Raw genomic sequence first — 10520 nt, 5'->3', positions numbered from 1 at the left:
AGGGCTTGGAGTAGAAACACAAGTGATGGGTCTAGTTGGTGTAGATGGTTCTGATTCCATCAGCCTTCTTGACATACTGCATGTAGAAAAAAGCATGTGAAATTGCAGACTTAAAGGAGAAGATTTCTAGTTTAAAATATGCATATTACAGTTTCATGTTCTTGTAACAGGGCTTGTTGTAGAAGCACAAGTGATGGCTCTAGCTGGTGTAGCACAAGTGATGGCTCTAGTTGGTGTCGAAGCACTATAAGTTGTTTACATATGTAAGATATGTTTAAAGGTTGGTAAAATTCCATAAAGTTAGAGTTGAAAACTTACAATGGATCAGCATATGATGGTTGTTCTTGTGGTGGTTCAGCAACACAGGATGGTACTACTGTGACATTTTTCTTGCCTCTCTTTCTCTTTGGCTTTGGAGGAGCAGGTGGTGAGGCATCGAAACATGAACATACTCATTGCATGTTTTGTCCATGTGTCCAAGCTGTTTGCACCTTTTGCATATTGTGGATCTCTTTGGTGTCCCAGTGATCTCTTTGGTGTCCAAGTGATGCAATTTCAAGCGGAGGCGGTGCACTAATTTCATTGGCTGGGGTAGGAGTGCTTCCCTGTAACTCACAAGGCATGCTCTGCTCCCGCCCAGTATCATGCATGAATTCAAAATCATCTTTTTTGATAACACACACTTGCAAAGAGAGCCTTCTTATCTCCCAATACATGTCAATAGCATGCAACAAATTTTGGTCAGATGTAACTTCTTCATAGTTACGACTTGATATGTCCCAATAAGTGACACGCATTTTGTGTTTACAGCCTAGGTTAATGTCTATGCCAATGTCAAGTAGCAATGATACAAGCTTCAGAATACTCAGGACTACCATCATCATTAATTTTAACATAAGGACCTACAAGGACAGCAAGCCTCACTACAAGAAATGTGTTAAAATCTATGACAAAAATTTATGACACATTTGTTCTTTTCATATATCTATGATGTTTTTAGCTGAAAACATCATAAAGTTTCATATCAAGCAAATTTAGTGATAAAGTTTCGGAACGTCATAAAAGTTGCCACTGTAGCCAAAAAGAAATCGTCACTAGCTGTTACATGATGGTTTTGTGATGATATAAGCTCCGCGAAAACGTGATAAACCAGCCAAGGTCCCACATGTAAGTTTAAGCTAATAAATAGGGTGGTAAAATAAAAAGGAAGATGTGCTCCTCCCATGGGTCGAACCTGTTACTGATCGAATGGGAAGTCTTTACCGCGACTGGGTCCCACATGTAAGTTTCAGGTGAGTCTTTACCGATCGTATGGCCGGCACCACGCTTCCCTAGCTTCGCAAAGACTTTCGCTACGTAAATCTGCAATGGCCTGTGGTAGGAATGGTGCATCCTAGCGGTGACTGGAGGATGATTGCGCAACCTAGCAGTGACGGGAGGATGAGGAGCCACGATGAGGTCAGTCCCCTGGTTTGAGCCGCTACTTTCCAGTATCGTCCTAGGGAAGGGGATTTCTGGATTTAGGGTTCTGGGTTGAACATACTAGATTCCAATGTCGTCATACCCTTAGATTTGCATTCTGATTGGTGTTATAAATTGATAGACTATAGTTTATGAAGTGCAAAACTAAACATCAATTTCAAGTTATAATTACTTTCGTGATGCAGTTAGGTTTTAAATTGGATCGTATTATGGATTGATAGGTTTTTGTATTTTGCTAGCTTCTAGAGGTGCTTGAAGTCATTGGTAGTGGTAGATCGGGGCCTCCTGAGGATGATCTTATCATTATGGATCCTATAAACAAGTGCGAGCACGGGTATGGTATCCTTGTGAGGTATAATTGGACATTTGACAACCCTGGGTGCCGGTATGCATCCTACAATGAGGTAAATGATAACTTGTTTCAATTCTAATACACCTTGATTGTACTCTTGTTGTTAGTGTTGTGAATGGAGAATTGTATGAACATAATCAGTGTCTGCAATGTGAAGGGCTAACATGCGCGGTGTGTATGTGGGTTCCTCCTCTACTTGGTCTTCGTTATTGCATTCGGGCGTAGCATAGCTTGCAATGAGAAGCTTCCAAATGAGATGTGTGTCTTCACGAACATATTCAATGTCAAAGATAATATCCTACAAATCTTCACAAAGATTGCTACGCAAGAAGTTAATAACACAAGCGTTGAGTTGCGAGTACTCTAATTCCTCTAGAGTGATTTTGGATCAATCAATGTGATCAATATCAAATTTTGGAGACGAGTTCTAGCAACTAAATCATGCTCATAAGATGGACCCATGGTCCTAAGAGTATTGAGTACATGAGCAGACCAAGAAGCATAGTTTGAGCCTTCGCAATTGAGAGGCTCAAAGGATACCTTACTTGTTGTTGACATCTTTTCTCACGACGGTTAAGCTTGAAAGTGAGTTCAGGATCTAATACCAATGGAAAGGATCTTGATGTCACCTAAGGGGGGGTGAATAGGCGAATTGACAAACTTTAAACCAAATTCAAACACCTTGAGCCTTGCTGCCTGGACAGACCGGTCAGACCGGTTTCCCAGACTGGTCAGACCGATATGAAGCAGTGAGGCACACCAAATTGATGCTTCATCCCCTCTTCGACTTTTAGCACCAACAATCTTGAAGAGTGTAACTTGTAGATGATATTTGGAAGAATAAACTTGTTCCTACACACAGTAATGACACACCCAAGTAGATCGGAGCGGAAGTACAAGTAAATGCTAGAATACAACAAGTAATGTAAATCGTAAAGAGAACATGAGGATTTGTTTATCTGAAGTTCAGATTCAACCAATGAATCCTACATCTCTATTAAGGAGCCTATTGAGATACGAGTCTTTTTCAACTCCCTCCCAACAAGCCGGGTCTCTTTCAACAACTTTCTTCATCTCCACTAGTTGATCTTTTCCCTTGCGGAGGCAAGATCGCAGCCCTCACAAACTTGCCGCTGCTCACCACACGTTCGGAGCTACCTGGCGACACCTAGCCATCTAGGAGGCAAACCTCCAAGACTAACAAATGCTTCAAGGCTTTCTCAACAGGAACCACAGGTGCTCAACCTATGGATGGCTCTTCTCATCTCACAATTGTTGTCAATTCACTTCTCTCTTCCACCCAACTCACAAGATTTCACTTGATTCACACAACCTCACAATGAGGGGTTGGGGAGAGCTTTTTTTAGCTTTGGCCTGGCTTAGAATGGTCTAGGATCACTGTTTTTGCCTCAGGAGCAGCAACCTCCAAGAGTGGACGTCGTAGGGTATAAATACCCCAAAGAGCAAAAACTAGCCATTGGAACACTGGGCAGACCAATCAGACCGGTCTGCTAGACTGATCAGACCGGTCTAACTCAAAAACTAGCCGTTGGTACTTAGACTGGTCAGACCGGTCTGGCTGAGCCAGCCACAATGCTCCTAACATCACTCTTGTTGACCTAAAGGTTAAGCCAACCTTTGTTATGTGTTTTGTAATCTTTTAACTCACTCAAGGGTATCTCTCAGGGTGAAACTCACATGGGTCAACTAAGAGTACTTTTGGTGTTGTGAATAAGCCAATGTTGCAACCCTCTTGATAGTACGGCATACCTATACTCAAGATGAAATATAAAAACCATATCATCCTCTTGAGTTTGTAAGTCTCTATTCTTGCCATACTTTAATCTTTGGATACTTGAGGGCTTCCAACATAATCTTCAACTTGAGCACATCCAACTTGAGCTAGTGACTTAAGACTTTCTTTTGTCCATAATAAAGTATACTTGAAGTTTTTAGTCACTCCATCTTACAAACCACGATAGACTAGATGCATTTCATTGCTTCCCTCGGTAACGCGTAGAAATGATACCTCGAAACTCCCCGGATACTAGCTACTTCACCCTAGGAATATTCCCATGGCACAAGCCGTCGCTTATCCAAAGCTTGCTTAGTCCCTCGTTTCTAGTATCTCGTTTGATTTCTTCACCCATTCTTGCCACATTGAGTTTAGCTTTGCTTTGACACCAATAGTTAAATCCCATTTGAAGTCTTCTTCAAATGCTTGATCTAGGTTGATAAAGAAACTTCCATGAATTGCAATCTTCCACTTAATAAGACCAATATGTAGATCATAAGCTCGTGTCTTTTAGCATGTCCTTATGAAGTCTTGCAATTTTCCTTCTATGAATATTTCAAACTTTTCTTGATGACCCCTTTTCTTTTGGTAACACAAGCTAACAGTTTGCTTGGTAAGTTATAGATCAAACTATAAAAACTCATCCCCAAGCATCATTCAACTCTTGCTTGTTGTTGCTTTTTAATTGGTCTTTAAGGGATCACATACTTGCTTGCTACCTTCTTTATGTGCCATATGATACTCATTCACTTGATAAGTCAATATTGCAATATGAGTACAAGAATAAACTCCTGCTCACAAACTTAGACAAACAAGTTAGTCATTTAGTCATTTTGTCATCCAATTCACCAAAACCCACTTAGGGGCCTAGATGCACTTTCATAGAAAAATAAAAAGGTAATAGTGTCCGCAGCAGGGATCGAACCTATGACGACCTCTTGATTCTGAAGAGTCAGCACTACCATTGAGACATAATGCAGTTTATGGTTTTTGAAAAAGGCAGCTTCTTTATATTACAGTCCTAATAAGTGTGGTCCACTTCCCAGTTGCAGGCCAGAGCAACAGGTATATCTGCAACGGCTTACACTGCAAGGGACTCATTGGTATGCTCCTGTTGGCTATGGCAAAGACTTAAGCCTAGAGGCATCGGTATGCAGATCTACAATGGGTGGCGGGAATGGCGCATCCTAGCAGCAAAGGGAGGAGTAGGAGCTACGGTTAGGTCAATCTCCTGTTTTATGCTGCTGCTTCTCCTTTCGTCAGAGGGAAGGGGATTTCTGGAATTTGGGATTTCGGTTGAAGGCAGTAGATTCCGATTTCGTCCTACCCTTAGGTTTGCATTTTGATTGGTGTTAGAAGTTGATAGGCTATAGTTTATGAAGTGCAAAACTAAACATTGATTTCAAGTTACAATGACTTTTATGAAGCGTCCAAGTATTCCATCATCTTCTTCCGTTGGTAGCTACTGCTCGGTGACATCTTCCTGGAACACTACCCATTAGCATCCTGAAAACAAGTGCGATCACGGGTTGAGAGCTGTGGTGAAGTATTCTTGGACCTTTCTCAACCCTAGCCGCCAGTTTTCTTGCTGCCCAAAGGTAATGACTACCTGCTTCACAGAGATTTTGGTTCTGTGATTTCATGTTACTATTGTCAACGGTGATTTGTAAAGGAGCATTTAATTTGTAGGAAGAAAAAAAGCAATGCGATTACATGATCTGGGATGATCTAGAATGGGATGATTGGGCATTTGGTGTTCTGGTGAAGCTCATGAAGAAGAAGGTGCAAGCTGAAAAGGATGCAAAGAAGTAGGAGGGAGAATAGAGAAAAGCTAATTGTGAGCTTAGAGAGCTTAGGAATAAGCACAAGATGGTGCGGCAACAACTTCAGAAGGCTACTGCCAAACTGAAGTCAATTTGGAATTATAGGCACAATGTCAAACTAGCGCACGTGCTGCTTGCTTTATTTGTTGTTGTCGCAGGATTGATGCTTCGTAGTAAGGCTAATTAAGTAGATGGTTTAGAGGTGGGATGGTGCTCTTATATTTTGGTAGCTAATGGTACTTAGAGTGAAAGTATCATAGGATTGCCTTATGTTTCTGAATATTTTCCCGATGATGTATTCTCCAAGTGTCACTTTGGTTATGTTGCCTTATGTTTCTAAACATTGTGCTGATGGTGTACTGTCACTAGCTTTGCCTGTCAAGACTTGGTAAGGCAATCCTTGTTGTGCGGCAGTTGCTATGCACCACTGCGCTACTCAAATGTTTTTGACTAACTCCACACTCATAACATTTTAGTCCGGTCTATTCACTTTTCCGACAACAGAATTTACATCTACCTTCGCCAAGAATCATAACCAATTCATTCAGATCAAGAGGTGTCGGTTGCCTAGCTTCTTAGGGAAGCCAGCGCAACTTCCCATGGAAGGTGAGGAACTCCTTATTTAATTGCCTTCTGAACCTCACTATTCCTTCTTTGCTGTCACGCGGCTCCCACTACCTGTTCGTTGCCTTCGCCAACATCTCCCCAAATGGATGGCATCGTTCCTCGAATCCCAGCCGAAGCGACACAATGGCCATCCTTGACGCTCCCCCTCCCACCGTCCCCACCGGCCACCGTGACGGTAGGGAGATGCGGCGACTGCGGCGTAATGAAGGAATCGCAGTGGAGGACCGGCCTGATGGGCCCTGCACACTTTGCAGCACCTGCAGTGGCCATCGCTGGTCAGCCGGGGAGCGGTGGGGGAAGCCCCGATGCCGCCGCCAGAATACCGCGACCCCCATCTCCCACCAGGCGCCATCACCACTTGAAGCTAGTGTGTAGTGGGTGGAGTGCCCTAGAGGCTGGGCCGGCCGCATGTGGCTCCCGTAGTCAGTCGCTCAGCCACTGATGTTAAGTGCGCCCATCGCATTGACTGTCCTAGTGAGTAAGGGGGTCCTGCTAGACTCGTTCCTACTCGATGGGCCAGTGCCGCCCATGATCATCAACGAACCGTACTGGATGGTGAGCGTCAATGTTCCTCCTGCAGGATCATCGGCTCCATAATCCTATATACACCTTACCAAGAATAGCAAGTGTCCCTTTAGTTATGTTGCCTTATGTTTATCTTTGCTATGCTGTTAATTAGTAACTTTAGATTTTGTTGGAACCCTAGCCATCTTTGCTATGCTGTTATCTTTTTGTTTGTAAGATCAATGGAGTGTTTCCTTTGGATGGAAGATCAATCCCCTATTTTCCTATTCTGTTTTATGTTTCATTTAATGTGATTGTATTTGGAATAGTGCATCAGTTTTTTTAGAGGTTGAAAATTAATATGGGATGAATATTAACAAATAATGTAATCCTATTTGGCTCTCTCAAAACCAAGGAAACCCTTCCTCACCTTGCCAAAATTCATACCATTTTTTCCACAAAGGATCGAACATTTTGGTCCGTTTCCTTTTGGATAGAAGATCAATCCCCTATTTGCATGCTCTGTTTGCTCTATTTCCTCTCCCTCACCCTTTCCAACAAAGGATCAAAAATTTTAATCCGTCCTATTTACTTTTCCGACAACGGATCATACATCTGTACACCTCGCCAAGAATAGCAAGTGTCACATTGGTTATGTTGCCTTATGTTTCTGAACATTATGCCAATGATGTACTATCAATGTTGCCAATCTCGTTGTATGATTTCATTTTGTTGTTTCCAAGAGTGCCACATCAACAAATAAAAATGAAACCATTGATGAAACTTTGGGTCTGCTTGGTTGTCTTGCCCAAGCTTGCCCACTAGCCTTGTTGCTAAGACTTGGCAAGGCAATCCTTGATAGGTGGGGAGAGCAAATAATTTTCATTGCCACGTGTAATGGTGGAGCCCGCACATAATAGGCGAGCAAAAATTTTGCTGTCGCACGGTTTCGAACACTCAAAAATCACCCTATCGCGCAGTTTTGAGCAATCAGATAATAAGCGAACACCTTGTCGCAATGGCTCGGAGATACCGCTCGCCCTCCTCCTTGGTGCACGCCAAGGAGAAGAGCAAGCGAGGTTCAGTAGCTTAGTACAACAGCACAAATCACTAGATGGAAAAGGGGAGTAAAGGAAGGAGTTCATGGGTCTCTCGCGTGTGGTTCATGGACGTCTCCAGGACTTTTTATAGAGAAGACGATAGCCCTCTGCTGACCGTTTCAGCTATAAAATCACCCCACTAATTGGCAGTAGTAGCCACCTTGTTAACTCGGGATCATGGCATTGACTGTGTGTTATCACCCATAATGACCGCTGTCAAAAGATTACACACAAACGGCAAAATGTTACACTAACTTGGCTGCTCGCTGCATCGCAAGTCACAAGTCACGCAGTTGGAACGTGAATACGCGTGTGCGCATTGTGTAACCCAAGCCCCATTCTCTCCTTCAGTTACATATTTAGAGAAGTGAAAGAGCTATTATATTTAAATTGGCTTCCAACAACTCAAACTAGCAGTATGGAATTATTGAATGCCACTGCACTCTTGCTTTGGGATTCATTAAATGAGCCTCTCCATGAGCCATTTTTCCAACAAGGAAGAGGTGCATGGAAGAGGTAACCAGGCCAGCCCCGACCACATGGATTATGCGGCTGACAGCGGCGTCACATGTGTGGGGGAGCGGGGGCGTGGATGATGGCGAGATGCAATCGAGGACGAAGACAGCACGGTCGGAGCAGGTGAAGCCGTGGAGGTGGCTGGCACGTGGATGGGGAGGAGCCGTGTGCTCAATTGCTCAGGAAAGCTCTAGAAATCTTAACTGTGCTACCTGTTGAACAGTCTGACTAATTACTTCTAGCGATCCGAGGTAATATTTTGCCTAAGCTTGAATGCCAAATTCGGTCTTTAAAGATATGTTGTTGGCACCTTATTAAGGATATGTATATAAGTACTATTGTTGCACTCAAAGGCTTAGACTATCTGATAGTCTGGTACAATGCAATCATAAGATGACTTGCCTGCCCAGACAAAAATATAAAATAGGATAAAACCAATACGGTTGTGATCGGTAGGATGCATAGCCCCTATCCAAGCTCCCATAATGCAGCTTCGCTGTATTTGGTAGCCTGCACAAGACCAGGCTTAGCTAATGCATGGGAGGTGTGCTAGCCAGGCTTACTGGAAATAGGAATGACATTCGTTTCCAGCAATACAGGCTTGGCTTAGTCATAGCTCTGCTTTCTCATCACCTCCCACAGGTTTTCCATCTCCTCACCTCTCCTCCCATTTTTCCATCACTCTCACCAATGACCAGCCTAGTACTCCTCCGCCGCCTCATCCGCCGCCGCCTCGTCGCTCCTAGTGTGGCCCGCGGCGTTGTACGCTTCGGTGATGTACGACGCCGTGTTCGGGATGCTCTCCATGGGCGCCGTGCTGGCCATGGTGGCGCGCGCCATGCTGGTGCTACTGGAGTTCGCGAGCCGGCCCCAGCAGTCCCTCGTTGTGGAGGGCCGCCACGCCACGCAGGACATCGCGAGGCTCACGCTCCACGTCCTGCTGCGTGAGGGCAACATCGTCACCGCGTCTGCGCCACTGCAAGCTTCACCACGCTCCTCCTTGGCCGGTCCTGGCGGTCCCTCATCATGGAGGGCCGCCGTGCCATGCAGGACATCGCGGGGCTCGCACTCCGCGTCGTGCTGTGCGAGGACAACACCATCACTGCGCTCTGCACCACTGCAAGCTTCACCACGCTCCTTCTTGGCCAATCCCGGTGGTCCCTCGTCATGGAGGGTCGTCGTGCCACGTGGGACATCGTGGGGCTCGTGCTCCGCGTCCTTTTGCGCGAGGGCAACGCCGTCGCCATGCTTCTCCTTGACTAGCAAGACGACGACGAGCAGGCATCCTAGCGTAGGGCCGGCGAGGTGAGCACCCACGCATGAGTAGGAGGAGCATCGGTGGAGCTTGATTTGGTTGTGCTCGAGCTTGATTCGACCATGCTTGAGCTCGATTGAGCCTCGCTGGAGCTTGATTGGGCCATGCTTGGACTCGATGGAGCCGAGGAGAGGAAGGAGGAGGAGGTGATGATGGCGGAGGAGAGAAGGGGGGAGATGATGGATGGTAACTTCACCTTTAGGAAATACAGGGTCATCTTATCACATTGTGTAGCCAACCAAACATGAGCATAGCAAAACAGGCTATCTTTAGCCACTCAACCAAGCACGAGCAATTTGCATTGATTTAGCCTGGTCAAAATTTGTTTGGATTAGAGTTAGCCTAGCTAGGAACTAGTGCAGCCTACCAATCACTACCTACACACCTAATGTCATGACAGTTACCTTTTCATTTCTAATGTTTTGGCTGGACAAAATCACAGGCTTGAGAAAGATTCTTGTACAAGCTCTGACCATTATTCCAAAATGCACTGCCCGTACCCTGCCAATCATCTACGCCCACGGCGTTAGCAAATCCCAACCACGTCGTCACAACACGGGTGCCTGTATCACTAATCGGGGCCCACCTAACTAACCCCGACCCCTCTATGGCTCTATTAAACACTCAGCCTTCCTCTTTCTCTCTGCCGGTTCCCTCCTAACCACACTATTTGTCGATATAGTGACCGAACGCTAGATTTTTCTTGCACGCCCGTGCCGTCTTCGCGCAAGGGGAGGCAAAAGAAATCGTGGTAGAAGATCTTTTGCCCTCGACGATGGTGCCTGCCTGCGGACCGGGCCTCCACCAGAAAAAGAGACGAAACAATTAAATCGTCCCAGTGCGTGCGCATAGAAGGAAGAGCTCGAGGAGTAGCTTTGAGTCTCTACGGATGTCACGAGCTATACGTATTCTCGTAGCGCCGTTCTCCAGTCATATGTATGCATACCTGGGGGTGAGGCCCTGAGTAATCGGGGGCCCGGGATGGCCGCCCCTCTCGCGCCCGCCC

This window comes from Setaria italica, chromosome VI (genome assembly GCF_000263155.2).
Source record: "Setaria italica strain Yugu1 chromosome VI, Setaria_italica_v2.0, whole genome shotgun sequence".
In the NCBI taxonomy this organism is placed as follows: domain Eukaryota; kingdom Viridiplantae; phylum Streptophyta; class Magnoliopsida; order Poales; family Poaceae; genus Setaria; species Setaria italica.
This window is presented reverse-complemented; position numbering follows the sequence as displayed.